Source organism: Macaca nemestrina, chromosome 6 (assembly GCF_043159975.1).
Source record: "Macaca nemestrina isolate mMacNem1 chromosome 6, mMacNem.hap1, whole genome shotgun sequence".
NCBI lineage: Eukaryota > Metazoa > Chordata > Mammalia > Primates > Cercopithecidae > Macaca > Macaca nemestrina.
In genome coordinates, this window is record NC_092130.1 from 114,452,346 (window position 1) to 114,470,000 (window position 17,655).

General features: G+C 34.7%; 1 protein-coding gene across 6 annotated transcripts in view; it reads right to left on the minus strand.

The window, feature by feature from the left end:
* LOC105499446 (NADH:ubiquinone oxidoreductase complex assembly factor 2) overlaps nucleotides 1-17,655 on the minus strand; it is a 235,361-nt gene that overhangs the window by 212,065 nt on the left and 5,641 nt on the right. The window lies entirely within an intron of this gene.

A 17,655-nucleotide genomic window follows, 5' to 3' on the forward strand; every position in this document is an offset into this window, starting at 1 on the left:
AAGAAATCCCATTAATAAGTACAACTAAAATACCTAAAAATTACCTTAACCAAAAGAGTGAAAGATGTCTACAATGAAAACTATAAAACACTGATGAAAGAAATTGAAGAGGATACACATGCAAAAAATAGGATGATATTCCATGTTCATGGATTGGAAGAATCAATTTTGTTAAAATGTCCATACTATCCAAAGCAATCTACAGATTTAAGGCAATTCCTATCAAAATACCAATGACATTCTTCACAGAAATCAGAAAAACAATCCTAAAATGTATATAGAACCACAAAATACCCTGAATAGCCAAAGCTATTCTAAGCAAGATGAACAAAACTGGAGGAATCACGTTACCTGATTTCAAATTACACTGCAGAGATATAATAACCAAAATGGCATGGTACTGGCATAAAAACAGATACATAGGTCAGTGGAACAGAATACAGAACCCAGAAATAAATCTATACACCTACGGTGAACTCATTTTCAACAAAAGTGCCAAGAACGCAGAGTGGGGAAATGACATTCTCTTCAATAAATGATGCTGGGAAAACTGGATATCCATATGCAGAAAAATGAAATGGGACCACTATCTCTTAATATATACAAAAATCAAATCAAAATGGAGTAAAGACTTAAATCTACACCCTCAAGCTACAAAACTACTGAAAGAAAACAGTAGGGAAACTCTCCAGGATATTGGTCTTGGCAAAGATTTCTTGAGTAATACCCTACAAGTGCAGGCAACCAAAGCAAAAATGGATAAATGGGATCACATTAAGTTAAAAAGCTTCTCCACAGCAAAGAAAACAATCAACGAAGTGAAGAGACAATCCACAGAATGGGGGAAAAATATTTGCAAACTACCCATCTGACAAGGGATTAATAACCAGAATATAGAAGGAGCTCTATATTCTGTTTTCAACTCTATGGGAAAAAAAACTAATAATCCAATTTTAAAATGGGCAAAACATCTGAATACATGTTTTCAAAAGAAGACATACAAATTGCAAACAGGTATATGAAAAGGTGCACAATATCGTTCATCATCAGAGAAATGCAAATCAAAACTATAATGAGATATCTCACTCTGGTTAAAATGGCTTATATAAAAAAGGCAGGCAATAACAAGTGTTGACAGGGATGTGGAGAAAAGAGAACCCTTGTCCACTGTTGGTAGGAATGTAAATTAGTACAATCACTATGGGTTACAGTTTGGAGCCTCCTCAGAAAGCTAACAATTGAGTTAACATACCATCCAGCAATCCCCCACCAGGTACATACCCAAAAGATAAGAAAACAGTATATCAAAGAGATATCTCCACTCCCGTGTTTACTGTAGTACTATTCACAATAATGAAGATTTGGAAGCAACCTAAATGTCCATTAACAGACAAATGAATAAAGAAAATGTGGTACAAATACACAATGGAGTACCATTCAGCCACAAAAAAGAATGCAATCCTGTCATTTGCAACAATATGAATGGGCCCAGAGGTCATTATGTAAAGTGGAATAAGCCCAGCACAAGAAAGACAAATTTCACATGTTCTCACTTATTTGTGGGAGCTAAAAATTAAAACAACTGAATTCATGAAGATAGAGAGCAGAAAAGGATGGTTACCAGAGGCTAGGGAGGGTAGTAGAGGGGTCGTGGGGAAGTGGAGATGGTTAAGTGGTATAAAAAAATAGAAAGAATGAATAAGACTTAGTATTTGATAGAACAACAGGGTGACAACTGTCAAAAATAAATTAATTTTACATTTTAAAATAACTAGAAGAGTGTAATTGTTCACAAAACAGAGGATGAATGCTTGAGGTGATTAATACCCCATTTACCCTGATTTGATTATTATTCATTGCATAGCTATATCAAAATATCTCATGTAACCTATAAATATATACATTTACTATGTACCCACAAAAATTAAAAACTAAAAATATTTTTAAATAAAAAAATTTTTCAAAAAACCAAAATGGAAACATAACATACCAAAACATACAGCATGTAACAAAAGTAGTTCTATGATGAAAATTTAAGGCAATAAACACTTACTTTAAAAAAAATCTCAAATATGCAATCTAACACTATGCCTCAGGAAGTAGAAAAGAACAAACTACTTAGTTTGGGCTAAATTTTTAGCCCAAAGTTAGCAGAAGAAAAGAAATAACAAATATCAGAGCAGATAAAAAGGAAATGGAGACTAGAAATCCAATAGATATGATCAGTGAAACTAAGAAATTGGTTTTCTAAAAGAGTTTTTAAAAATGGTCAAACCTTTAGATAGACTGAGAAAAAGGAGAGAAGATACAAATAAATAATATCAGAAATGAAAGGGGAAGCAACAACAGATACTACAGAACGAAATACAAAAGATCATAAAAGACTACTAAGAACACTTATTTCCCAACAAATTGTATAACCTAGAATAAATATATAAATTCCTAGAAACATACAATTAACAGAACTTAATCATGAAAAAATATAAAATCTGAACAGACCAGTAACAAATAAGAAGACTGGATCAGTAATAAAGTCTCTCACTAAAGGAAAGCCCATAACCTGATGGCTTTACTGCTGAATTCTACCAAACATTTAAAGAAGACCTAACACCAATCCTTCTCAAACTCTTCCAAAACAATTGAAGAGAAGGGAAACGTCCAAGCTCATTTCATAATGCCAACATTACTAGATACCAAGGCCAGAAAAGGACACTAAGAAAAAAGAAAATTATATGCCAATATTCCTGATGAGCATAGATGCAAAATCCCTAAACAAAATATTAGCAAACATAATTCAAGGGCACCTTAAAAATATCATTCACCATGATCAAGTGAGACTTATCCCTGGAATGCAAGAATGGTTCACCAATGCACACCAATAAATGTGATAAACTCTAATAACAGAATGAAGGACAAAAACCCTATGATCATCTCAATAGATGTAGAAAAGGCATTCAACAAAATTCAACACTCTTTCATGATTAAAAAAAAAAATTTCAACAAATTAGATATAAAAGGAATATATCTCAATGCAATAAAGGCCATATATGATAAACATAGTTAACATACTCAATAGTAAAAAGTTGAAAGCTCTTTCTCTAAGATCTGAAACAAGACAAGGATGCTCACTCTAACCACTTCTATTCAACATAGTACCAGAAATACTAGCAAGAGCAATTAAGCAAGAAAAATAAATAAAAGACATCTGAATCAGAAAGGAAGATGTTACACTGTATCTGTTAACAGACAACAAGATGCTATATTCTTAAAAAAAATTCTAAAAACCGGCCGGGCACGGTGGCTCAAGCCTGTAATCCCAGCACTTTGGGAGGCCGAGACGGACGGATCATGAGGTCAGGAGATCGAGACCATCTTGGCTAACACAGTAAAACCCCGTCTCTACTAAAAAATACAAAAAACTAACCGGGCGAGGTGGCGGGCGCCTGTAGTCCCAGCTACTCGGGAGGCTGAGGCAGGAGAATGGCGCAAACCCGGGAGGCGGAGCTTGCAGTGAGCTGAGATCCGGCCACTGCACTCCAGCCCGGGCGACAGCGCGAGACTCCGTCTCAAAAAAAAAAAAAAAAAAAAAAAGATTCTAAAAACCACCAAAAAACTGTTACTAATAAATTTAGTGAAGTTGCAGGGTACAAAAATCAAGACACAAAAAATCAGTAGTGTTTCTATACACTGATAAACTATCCAATAAAAGAATAAAAAAATCAATTCCATTTACTATAGCTACAAAATAATATTAATACAATATTTAGGAATAAATTTCACCAAGGAGGTGAAAAATCCATACACTGAAGACCATAAAACACTGACAAAAGAAACTGCAGTGTACACAACTAAATGGAAAGATATTCTGTTTCATGTATTGGTAGAATTAATATTGGCTAAATATTCATACTACCCTATGCGATCTACAGATTCAGTGCAATCCCTATCAAAATTCCAATAACATTTTTTACAGAAATAGTGAAAAACAATCCTAAAATTTCAATGAAGCCACCAAAGACTCTAAATAGCCAAAGCAATCTTGAGCAGAAAGAACAAGGCTGGGGCACCACACTACTTGATTTCCAAATCTACTATAAGGCTAAAGTAGCTAAACAACATCGTATTAGTACAAAGACCATTGGGACAGAATAGAATGTCCAGAAATAAAGCCATGCACTTACCATCAATAGATTTTTAAAAAGATGCCAAGAACACAGATGGGAAAAGGAAAGTCTCTTCAATAAATGATGCTTGGAAAACTGGATATCCACATGCAAAAGAATGAAATTAGACCCTCATCTCACACCATATTCAAAAATCAACTTGAAATAGATTAAAGACTTAAACACAGCGTTTGTACTGTAAAACTAGAAGAAAACAGAGGGGAACGCTTTTTGGCCTTGGCAATAATTTGTTGGCTATGACCCCAAAAACACAGGCAAGAAAAGCAAAACTAAACAAGTGGGATTACCTCTAATTAAAAAGCTTCAGCACAACAAAATAATCAACAGAGTAAAGACACAACCTTCAGAATGGAAGAAAGTATCTCCAAACTGTACACTGGATAAAGGTTTAATATCCAAAACATATAAGGAACTTAATTCAACAGAAAAAAAAACTAATAACCGATTCATAATTGGGTAAAAGATCTAAAAAGACACTTCTCAAAAGAAGACATATAAATGGCCATCAGGCATATGAAGAAAATACTCAATATCAATAATCATCAGGAAAATGCAAATTAAAACCACAACAAGAGATACCTTCGCACATATTCAAATGGTTAGTATCAAAAAGACAAAAGGTAACAAGTGCTGTCGACAATGAAGAGAAAAGGAAAACCTTGCACACTCTTGGTGGGAATGTAAATTAGTATAGCCATTATGGAAAAACCATATGGAGATTTCTCAAAAAACTAAAAATAGAACTACCATATGATCTAGCAATCCCACTACTGGGTATATATCCATAGGAAATGAAATCGGTATGCCAAAGAGTTATCTACACTGCCATGTTCACTGTAGCATTATTTAGAATAATCAAGATAAGGAATTAACTTAAGTGTCTATTGACAGATGAACAGATAAGGAAAATGTGGTATATAGACACAATGAAACTCTATTAAACATTTAAAAAGAAGGAAATCTGCCATTTATGACAACATGGATGAACCTGGAAGATACTACGCTAAGTGAAATAAGACGGGCATAAAAAGACAAATATACCACATGATTTCACTTGCATGTGGAATCTTTAAAAAGCTGAACTCATAGGAACAAATGGTAGAATGGTGGTTGCCAGGGGCTAGGGGTGGGGAAATGGGGATACACTGGTCAAACAAAGTTTGACTTAAACAGGATGAATAAGTTCAAGAGATCTATTGTACAGCATGGTGACTATATCTAATAGTAATGTATTATATACTTGAAAATTGCTAAGAAGGTAGATCTTAAGTGTTTTCACCACAAAAAAATAAGTCTGTGAGGTGTGGATATATTCATTAGCTTGATTTAATCATTTCACAATGTATACATATATCAAAACATCACGTTGTACACCATAAATATATACACAATTTTTGTCAATTATACCTTAATAAAGTTGGAGGAAAATTATGTTCTCAGCTATGTCAAGTCAGATTTGAAACCATTTACTTTAGGTATTGGCTCAGGTCAGTACAATTTTTCTGTCTTCTATATCTGTCATGTCAGTGGTTCGTAGACCTAGTTGAAAAATCAGAAAAACCCAGGGAGATTCTAATTACGTTAGTGTATTTGGGGAAATTCTGATAATTGGCCAGGTTTGGGAACCTCTTCCTAGTACTGCATTAAACTATTCTCAGACATAGCAACATCCACAACATGAAGAACGACAAAAAATATGTGACAAAGGATTTAGTTAATGAAAGTCATCTGAAAATGGTAAGGCACCTGGGTCAAAAAAGGGCAGGAACAGGTGTTACCAGAGTCTGGTGGGTGGTAGGTATCGGGGAAATGTTGGTCAAAGGATACGAACATTTTTTGACAGAATGGAGTAAGTTCAACAGTTCCATTGTTCAACATGGTAACGGTAGTTAACGTTACGTGGTTGGGTGTGGTAGTTCACACCTGTAATCCCAGCACTTTGGGAGGCCAAGGCAGGCAGATCACTTGAGGTCAGGAGTTCAAGACCAGCCTGACCAACATGGTGAAACCCTGTCTCTACCAAAGAACACAAAAATTAGCCAGACATGGTGGTGCACGCCTGCAATCCCAACTACTTAGGAGGCTGAGGCAGGAGAATCGCCTGAACCCGGGAGGCAGAGGTTGCAGTGAGCCAAGATGGCACTACTGCATTCCAGCCTGGGTGACAGAGTAAGACTCTGTCTCCCCCCCGCAAAAAAAAAAAACAAAGTGTTGTATACTTGGTAAGTGCTAAGAGAGATTTTAAGTGTTCTCACCACAAAAAAATAATTATGAGGTAATACATACATTAATTAGCTTGAGTTAGCCATTCCACAATATATGCATATATCAAAACATTATGCTGTACATCATAAATACATACATCTTATTTGTTAATTTAAAAAATAAATCTTAAAAATTGGAAAGATGAACCAAATGTGGTATAACAGTAACATCTGGTTGATTTGGGGAAAGTATGTGAGAATTCTTTGTATTATTCTTGCAACTTTTCTGTAAGTCTAAAATTGTTGAAGAGTTAAAACAAAAACAACATCGAAAAAGTCTCTTAAATGATCTTCCTGCTTCAATCTGTGCCTGCTACATTCTATTCTCAATTTTAAAAAAAATTCAGCAATCCTTTTAAAATCATAAATTAGATTATGTAACTCCTTTGCTAAAAATCATGGAATAATTCTCCATTTTATTCACAGTGAAAGTAAAATGTATACTGCTATTCCCTCTGATTGGTGTGCTCTTGCTCCAGATATCCACTTAGCTAACTTCCTCACTCCCTTCAAGTCTCTGGTCAAATATCACCTTCTCAATGAATCTACCCTAACCATTGCATTTAAGATTTCAACCCATGCTCTATTGCCACACTTCTGATCTCAACTCTAACCTAGTTTTTCCTTTCTCTTGACACTCACCACACTGTAACAACTATGACAGTTTTTAAAACCATCTGACTCCTTCAGCTACAATGTAAGCTCAGTAAAAGCACAGATTTTTCAGTATTCTGTTTACTGATATAGTATCTCAAATGCTTAGGGCTGTGCCTGGCCCACAGTAGCTATACAATAAATATCAGTCAAATGGATGAACAAGTTTTGCTGAACACCTGCTACAATCTAGAAAATGTCCAGAAGAACACAGAGTCAGGGACCTAGCTATACAAGCAATCGCCTATAATCCAAATGGGAAATGCAGTACAATTACACTTACGGAAAGATGATTGCAGTACAATTACACTTAGGGAAAGATGAATTCTAGATGAGGGATGAAGTCAGTAGGTTGACTCCCTTTTCAAAAATCTTGCCAGTGAGGGGAAGGCAATTTGCAGAGTTATTTACATCCATGAATTCCTCACTGACTGTGTACTCATTAACAGAGTAACTGAAGTTCCTAGTATATGTAGGAAAACAATAGTTTCAATGTGAATAAAAATCTTCACTATGCAACTTATATTAGGGGATATTTAGACATCTACTCAATATTAGAATCTCTACCTCATCTTTAAAAGACAATCTTGGCTGGGCACAGTGGCTCACACCTGCAATCCCAGCACTTTGGGAGGCCGAGGCAGGTGGATCACGAGGTCAGGAGTTTGAGACCAGCCTCACCAACATGGTGAAACCCTGCCTCCTAAAAATACAAAAATTAGCCAGGCATGGTGGCACGCACCTGTAGTTCCAACTGCTTGGGAAGCTGAGGCAGGAGAATCGCTTGAACCTGGGAGGTGGAGGTTGCAGTGAGCCGAGATTGTGCTACTGCAGTCCAGCCTGGGCTACAGAGCAGGACTCTGTCAAAAAAAAAAAGAGAAAGACAATCACTTTGTTTATAAGTCAATCTCTCCAATTTTTTTTTTTTAAGATGGAGTGTCACTTTATCACTAGGCTGGAGTGCAGTAGCATGATCTTGGCTCACTGCAACCTCTGCCTCCAGGGTTCAAGCGATTCTCCTGCCTCAGACTCCTGAGTAGCTGGGACTACAGATGTGTGCCACCACGCCTGGTTAATTTTTTCTATTTTTTTAGTAGAGATGGGGTTTCACTGTGTTAACCAGGATGGTCTTGATCTCCTGACCTCGTGATCCGCCCACCTCGGCCTCCCAAAGTGCTGGGATTACAGGCATGAGCCACCACACAATTTTCTAATGTTTATAAATGTAGCACAAGGTGAATGCAAAGTAAAATTGCAAATCTCAGAAGAGATAAAGTTTCATGAAGTCTATGAAAATAATACAGCATCATGAGAAAATTACTTTCTAATTGAAAAGGTGGCCAAGGTAGTTAGACCAATAAGAATTGGAACATGAAAGATATTTAAAGGACAGTGAATAGAGTATTAATCATTGATTAATCTTTAGAAAATTTGATGATGCTTTCAACTTTTGCAAAAAATGACACTTCTGTTAATTTCATGGAGACAAATGTGAAATGAAGAATGTCATATTGTGCTATCATAGTTCTGTCGGAAAACCTATGTTAAAAAAATCAGTACTTGTTCACCACAAAAAAATACAAGATAACTATGTGAGGTGAAGGATATGTGTTGCCTAAGCTTGATTGTGGTAATCACGAAGTGTATATATATCAATGTATACATATATTTATTGTGTTCAAGCATACTCAACAATAAAAATATACACAATTTGTACGTATAAATTAAATGTCAATAAAGCTGGAGGAAAAAATAGTACTTAATTCACTCTTTTTTAAGATTTTTTTTTTTAGAGAAAGAGTCTTGGTCTGTCACTCAGGCTGGAGTGCAGTGATGCTACCATAGTTAACTGTAACCTCAAACTCCTGAGCTGAAGTGATCCTGCTACCTCAGCTTCCTGAGTAACTAGGACCACAGACATTGATTCATTCTTAATTCTAATAATTAGCTAAGGTTGTAGTTACATAGTAAATTTTTTTTTTTTTGAGACAGAGTCTCCTTCTGTCACCCAGGGTAGAGTGCTGTGGCGCAATCTCAGCTCACTGCAACCTCTGCCTCCTGGGTTCAAGCGATTCTCCTGCCTCATCCTCCTGAGTAGCTGGGATTACTGGCATGTGCCACCATGCCTGGCTAATTTTTTTATTTTTTTAATTTTTGAGACGCAGTCTCACTCTGTCACCCAGGCTGGAGTACAGTGGCACAATCTCAGCTCACTGCAAGCTCCGCCTCCCAGGTTCACGCCCTTCTCCTGCCTCAGCCTCCCGAGTAGCTGGGACTACAGGTGCCCACCACCATGCCCAGCTAATTTTTTGTACTTTTAGTAGAAACGGGGTTTCACCGTGTTAGCCAGGATGGTCTCGATCTCCCGACCTCGTGATCCGCCCACCTCAGCCTCCCAAAGTGCTGGGATTACAGGAGTGAGTCACCTCACCAGGCCTAATTTTTGGATTTTTAATAGAGACAGGGTTTCACCATGTTGGCCTGGCTGATCTTGAACTCCTGACCTCAGATGATGCACCCCCTCTTGGCCTCCCAAAGTGCTAGGATTACAGGCGTGAACCACCATGCCTGGCCAAGTTATATAGTAAATTTGGCTGAAGACTTTAGGTTTCATTTCTCAACATAAAGAGCAAATCGAACTTCACTTCACCCTCTCTCTCATTCACCACCACTACCACCACCACCGCCATCATCATCCATCACCACTACCATCAACAATAATAATTTATTTTACAAGACTTCATCCTTGAACAGGTCGCTTTAGGTGGTCCCTTCTGAGCACCTTCTGTCCTCTTTGAGGGTGATATATGTTTAATCAGAGTTATATTTTTAATAAATAAAACAGAAAAAAATCTTCTGTCATTTATTCAGCTGAGGGGGAAAAAAGTGTAAACAATCTCTAGCAAAGGATGCAGTTTGTCAGTTGGACCACAAGATGGAGGCACCAGTCACCTAAAAGGAAATAAAAATAAAAGCAAAAAACAGCCTTTTAAGTGTAAAAATAACAAACCTAATTTTAAAAAAAATCAGGTACATTTCCAATTCATTTTATAAGAATGGAAATTTATTCAAACAATCAAACAGTGAAGTCTGACATATAGTTCTGAAGATACTATCTCTACCAAACTCAATTCAACTGAAAAATCTCAAAAACAACCTCGTCAACTCACTTTTATAACTCTTGCAGAGTAACTCACACAGAGTCTTCAAACAGCAACAGAAAGGAACTGCTGGACTGAGTAGTACTTTGAAAAGTGGGGAAAAATGAAAAGTAATAGCTTCATGTGATTTACACTGATGCAGATAAACTGGGTTTTACACGAAAAGAATGCAAATTGAGTTTCAAAGCTATCTGATATTAACCAATCAACACTAGACACACTATTTTCCCTCATTTATTATATTCTTCAACAAATACAGTGAATCATAACAAATGCTAGGAATAGTGCCTATACACAGTATTTAAGAAATACTAATTCTCATTATTGTTATAATTGACACTACTATTCTTAATATAAAGGAATTATAAAACCCTCAAAACAAAAGGAGACAAGTAACCCTTTTTCTCTTACATGAAATATTTTCAACCTCACTTAGAAACATAACCTAGCTTAGTCACTCATCCATTATTAGTTCCATTTCTGTTAAAACGCTTCATATTTCTATGGCAGGGAAAACTAGAATTCAAGATTAAGGTTGCTTAACTTGGTAAGCATAAAGCGTAAAGAACTGACAGGTACGACTGTGCACACATTTCATCTTCCTGTTTTTCTCTGTTTGAAAGTGTGACACAGATGTGGTACTATTTGTGTAAGTTAGGGAAAAGGGGTTTTTTTCCCCTTCAACAAAATACAATTAAGTGTTTAAGTGCATGAACACATACACACACGAACTAAGGGAATTCAGGAAGTGTTTGAAATAGTCTCAGAAGAAAACATAAGACATGAAATTTCAAAATGAAGATCAGAAAATTAAAAATGTAACCTTCAAACAACCCTGAGACAACAACTTGTATAAAAACTTTTAAATTATTATTTTATATTCAACAAAGTATTTTAAAGTAAGTTCAACTTTTTATAGATATCACTAAACCGAAGGCACGTTTTTGCTAAAATCAAAACATTTTAGGATATTCTATCAATCTGATGAAGCCCATGGTGATGATTACATCATGTGACCTCTGGATCTCTGATAACTAAAGAAAGTATGTTACTTACTATTGAAAAAAATTAAATGTTTGATTTTTAATTTTTTTTATCAATTCTTCAAAATATAATTGTCATACTGATTAGGAATGATCTATATTATCATTTAAAAATCTTTTTCTTAAAAGTTAGTTTATAAAACAGTAGTGCAAGGCTTATTTGGAAGAAAAAATACATCCATTTATTTCAGAGAAATGATTATGCCTTCAAATCAATTCCAGAAAAATTTAACAGTGAATCTATAATTTTTTAAATTATTCACTGCCATCTACTGGAAAAATCTGAAATGTCTTCATAATTTTCCAAATGTTAAAGAGAAAATATCACACTGAAAAGAGCAATATATGATGATCTTCCAATAGCTACTAAAATCAGAGACTTTACTTGTAATTCTGACCATTTCATTTCTTTTGTTCCTTAATAACTACTTAATTGCATACTAATTCATTATAATTTTTAGCATATTTAAATCCTAAATATAAATATGTTGAGGTGAGATAATTTAAAACAATGCAGGACTACAATTACATGTAACAGTGGATAACATAGGTTTTGATATACTTATCCTAAAAGGAAAAAATAAGACTCGGTGTCTTAAGTTTGAGGCTGGCAATGAAACTATATTTACTGACTAAACCAAGTCCAAACCTGAACCACATTAGAGGTGTTATGACACTATGAAAAGATACTCTTATTTCTAATGACAATATTTCAGTCCCTAAAGAATAATTTGGCCAATTTATCATAATAAAAAGAAAAGTATTATCTTAAGCATCTGTCTTAAGATTTTGTAAAACTAGTTAACAGAAAAACCATTTTCTGTGGTTTTCTTATATTTTGTTTTGTTTTTGTTTTTATGCCTCTAGGTCCATAAACATTTCAATTCATTGAATAGCTGCTTTTTCAGCATCTACTTTATATCCAGGCACACACATATAAAGTACATTTAAGTATTCAGAAACGTAACAATCACTTCATATTTAAAATGAGGATAATAATCCCTGGTTACATGGTTGGTATAAAAATGTGAAATAATCAGAGTTAGCACCCAACAAATAATAGCCATCATTACTTTAAGTATTACTAAAAAGATTGGAAGCTTATAAGAAGCTGAGAACAAAATGAATGAAAAAATTGTGTTTTCAATTTGTTACAAATTAAATATTAAAACTTCAGATTAAAATAGCCCACGAATCATGTTTACTTCCTTTATCTCCCAAAACCCAACTGAATTTATTAAAGAATATATGAGAGGAGATACAGCTATGCTAGAAAACAAAGGTACCATTAAAAGGTCAGAAACTAAGGCCAAAAGGTCTGAAATACATAAAACAGATGTTTTGCTTAGATAAGTAGTCAATAACTATCTGTCACATGAGAAAATTAACAAATGACATAGGATGAGATGAAAAGCAAACTTAGCAGTGCTGACTGGCCTGTGAAGCAGCACAACTGAACAGGCCTGCCGAGAATCAATATAGTTTTCCAAAAATAGGTCCTGAGAAAACCCCAAAATTGGAGGAGCAAGGCTAAGAGCAAGTGGCAAACGTTAACAGTCAAGCCCAAAAAAATTCAAAAATGCCACCAGTGCTACTACAGGGAGTCCTGATTATCACTAATGCAGGTTATACACAAAATACAGGTTTTAAAAAAAAAAAAAAAAAAAAGAAAGAAAGAAAACACCAAAAGAACAAACCCAAACAATAACATGTGGTGAGTGTCCCAATGAGCCCATTCCCTATTTCTCATAGGCAACTAAAACTTTCACCTAATACTGACAGTCTTAAGCTTCCCACTAGCAGGGGCTGAAAGTGAAGGAGCCCTTTATTGAGTACAGTTCTACTAAAGTAATTCTACCACAGCACTATGAGGAGCTACTGGCCTGTAATATTCACTGGGGTCTGTCTGGGTACAGACAGCTAATTTCAAGTAAATTAAGGGCTATACTGCAAAAGACATCTAAGGAGAGTCATCAGGAATCAGAAAAACAGTTTTTAAAAAGATAAAGGGAGACTCTATAGAGACTTAAACTGTAAAAAAAAAAAAAAAAAAAAAAAAAGTAAACAGATCAGCTAATAAACAGAACATTATAACATTATAAAACAACCAAGAAAATGTGAATGGCTGGATATCTGATGATATTAAGGGATTTTTTTATTTCTATATATGATGATGATGTTATTGTTACATTTAAAAACAGGAGTGCTTGTGTTTAAAAGATACATACTGAAATGTTTATAGGTAAATTGACAAGATGCTTTTTACCTGCTTCAAAATAATATAGGAAAGATAACTGGGGGTTAGGAAGAATATGATATTTAGCCACAAGTATAACTGTAAAAAGTAAGTTTTAGGTATGTGGAGGTTTGCTTTCTCATTCTCTCTACTTCTCATGTTTGAAATATTTTAATTCAATCATTAAAAATAAATAAAACAGTGATTCTCAAGTTAAACCAAAAGGTAAAATCCAACTAATATTCTTAAAAAGGAAGCGCAAAAGGTATAAAACACCCTTCAGTTATAAGCAAAATTCTATTTCTGATTAGCAAACCTCAATTTTAAATTATCAGCTTTAAAGTTTGGTTAATACATCTTTTGATCTGGTTTCTCAAAAGTGTTTGAGAACTTCATATTCAAAAGCCAGCATTTTCTTTTTAACTAAAAAACATAAAATATAAAATTCAGGAAATGATATTATAATGTTTGGCACACTGATAATCCAAATATATGTGTGTCTAAATATACCCACATAGAAATATATAAAGTATAGAAAATAAAGTTTGGCAGAAAATGTTTTCATAAAAACCTCAGCATAAATTTTTCTTGGCTCACAACTTTTATAAATGTATAAGTAACACTAAAAAAATTGAGATAACTTATGCAAATCAATGTGATGTACCACGTTAACAAAATGAAGCACAAAAACTGTATGACCATCTCAATAGATGCAGGAAAAGCATTCAACAAAATTCAATTTTTTCATGATAAAAATTAGTGTCAGGTATAGAAGGGATGCACCTCAACATAATGAAGGCCATATATGACAAATCCACAGTTAACATTATATTCAAGAGTGAAAAACTGAAAGCTTTTCCTCTAAGGTTAGTAATGAGACAAGGATGCCTACTCTCACCACTCCTATTCAAAAACAGAGGTCCTAGCAAGAGCAAGTAGGCAAGAAAAACAAATAAATGGCATCCAAATTAGAGAGGAAGAAGCCACAGATGACGACCTTACATATAGAAAGCCCCAAAGATTCCACATGCAAAAAAAGCTGTTCAGACTAATGAATGAATTCTGCAAAGTTGCAGGATACAAAGTCAATATAGAGGCCAGGCATGGTGGCTCATGCCTATAATCCCAACACTTCGGGAGGCCGAGGCAGGTGGATCACTTGAGCCCAGGAGTTCAAAACCAGCCTGGGCAACATGGTGAAACCGCATCTCTACAAAAAATACAAAAATTAGCTGGGCATAGTGGCACATATCTGTAGTCCCAGTACTTAGGAGGATCACTTAGGCAAGGGGGGCAGAGGTTGCAGTGAGCTGAGATCGCGTCAGTGTCCTCTAGCCTGGGTGACAGAGAGAGACTCTGTCTCAAAAAAAAACAAAGTCAACATACAAAAATCTATTGCATGTCTACTATCAACAAATTATCTGAAAAGGAAATTAAGAAAACAACCTACTTACAATAACATCAAAAAAGTCAAATACTTAGGAATACACTAAGGAAGTGAAAGACTTATACACTGAAAACTATAAAACACTGATGAAAGAAATGCTTTAAAGCAGACACGAATAAATGCAATGATATCTGATACGTTCATGGACTGGAAGAATTAATATTGTTAAAGTGTTCATACTACCCAAAGCAATCTACAGATTCAACACAATCTCTACCAAAACTCCAATTATTTTTTTCCAGAAATAGAAACAACAATCCTAAAATTCATATGAAATTACAAAAAGACACTGAGTAGCCAAAACAATTTCAAGCAGAAACAGTAAATCTGGAGGCATCACACTGTCTGATTTTAAAATACATTTAAAAGCTACAGTAATCAAAACAGTATGGAACCAGTATAAAACCAGACATGTAAACTATTGGAACAGAAGACAGAACCTAGTAATAAACCCACACATGAGGGCAAATGAGTTTTGACAATTATGCCAAGAACACACAGCAGAGAAAAGATAATCTCTTCAAATAAATGGTATTGGGAAAACTAGATATGCACATGCAGAAGAACGAAATTGGACCCTTATCTCACACTGTATATAAAAATCAACTCAATATGAATTAAAGACTTCAATGTAAGTCCTTAAACTACAAAACTCTTAGACAAAAACAGGGTAAAAGCTTCTCGACGTTGGCTTTGGCAATGATTTCTTGGATATGACACCAAAGCACAAAAGCACAAAAAGCACAAAACAACAAAAGCAAAAATAAGTCCGATTACATCAAACCAAAATACTTGTGCAAAGCAAAGGATACAAAGGCAACCTATGGAATAGGACAAATATTTTCAAACCATATCTCATAAAGGATTAAAAACCAAAATATATAAGTGACTTCTATGGCTTAATAGTAAAAAAAAAAAAAACAAAAAAAAAAAACACATTGATTTTAAAATGGGCAAAGGAACTAACAGGCATTTCTCCAAAGAAAACATACAAATAGCCAACAGGTATATGAAAAGGTTCTCAATATCACTAGCCATCAGGGAAATCAAGTTAAAATCACAATAAGCTATCACCTTATACTTGTTAGGATGGCTACTATTAAAAAAAAAAAAAAAAAAAGACAGCAGAGCGCGGTGGCTCACGCCTATAATCCTAGCACTTTGGGAAGCTGAGGCGGGCAGATCACTTGAGGTAATGAGTTCCTTGATATTTAACAGGAAGAATTTCTAAAAGACAAAATTAACAGATGAGAGGAAAAAGTTGTATTTTCAGATACCTAAAATTTTCTAAAATCTAGTACATAGTATATATGTTAGCTAGTCTCAGATTTCAAAGAACAATTACGCTCAAATTATCTCAGGTAACCAGGGAATACTATAAAGATACAGGAAGAAAGATGACAAACTCAACAGCTGCAAAATAGAGAGAAATGGAACATGATTTAGGACACAGCAATACCTATTGTGGTCTAATAGGAACCTTTTGACATGCTTGCTTCCCTAACTTCTTAGAAATGAACATCTATTGATCCCTAATTATTCTCATATTTTCTTCTCTCTAAGTATTATATCTATGAGTTAAAATTTCAACAGAAAAAAAATTGACCATGTTTGGTCTGTTACCAACCAATACAGAATGCCTATTTGGGGCAGAATTCTCACACCCAGTCACATCATAGGTCTTTGGCTATCTTACAGCTAATCACTTGGGACCAGACACATGGATATGGGTATCATGATGACCTGTAAAGCTGGAACTAGTCCAAGTTACCAGCTACCTTCTCTAAAATACACAGGCAACCCTCAAAAAGCACCACAGACAATTTTCCAGTAAAAAATTTCTCACTTATATCACTAGAAATAATGATCTGGAACATTTACATCTGTGTCTACGTATTCTTCATTTTCACGGAAAGGATAAATTCCTTTGTTTGTTGTCAATATGGCACATACAAAGTATGTGTGAGTATCTGAAATAATTTTATACCTACTAAATTTGAAAAAAACTTTTACTATTAAAGTTAAGATACTTTTATTCAATGTAATCATGCATTTTAAAATATATATTCATAAATACAGTAAACCATAGCATTAGGTTACATTAAAAACATTTACCAAAGCCCACATTATACATATACTGTTCCTCAATTCACAGGCTACTCCTTTTAAGCTCACACAGAATTTACTGCTTGCTTTTCTCTAGACATTTACTCACTATGTCTGCAGTAGAAACTATACCCAACAAATACATCAACCAAATGAGGACAGAATAAAAATCTTTTCAGACATTCAAAGACTCAGAAACTTTATCCACCTTGAACCTCTTCTCAGGAGGCTACTGAAGCATATATGCTACAAAACTGTGGTGAAAGGCCCAGAATCCAGAGAATAGGATATCCAGTAGAGGGAAGAGGAAAGGGAATTATGGTCTCTGTGTAATTAATTCTTTCAGGTACTGTATGTCTGAAAAAATCTTCATTTGCCTTTGTTTTAACAAGATATTTTTGTTCTGTACAAAATTATAGGTTGACAGATTTTCTCTTTTGGTACTTTAAAGATATTGTTCCACTGTCTTCCAGCTTATATTATTTCTTTTAAAAAAACCTAATCTCATTTTCATCTTTCTTCCTCTGCAAGCAATGTGTCTTTTTCACTAGCTCTATAAA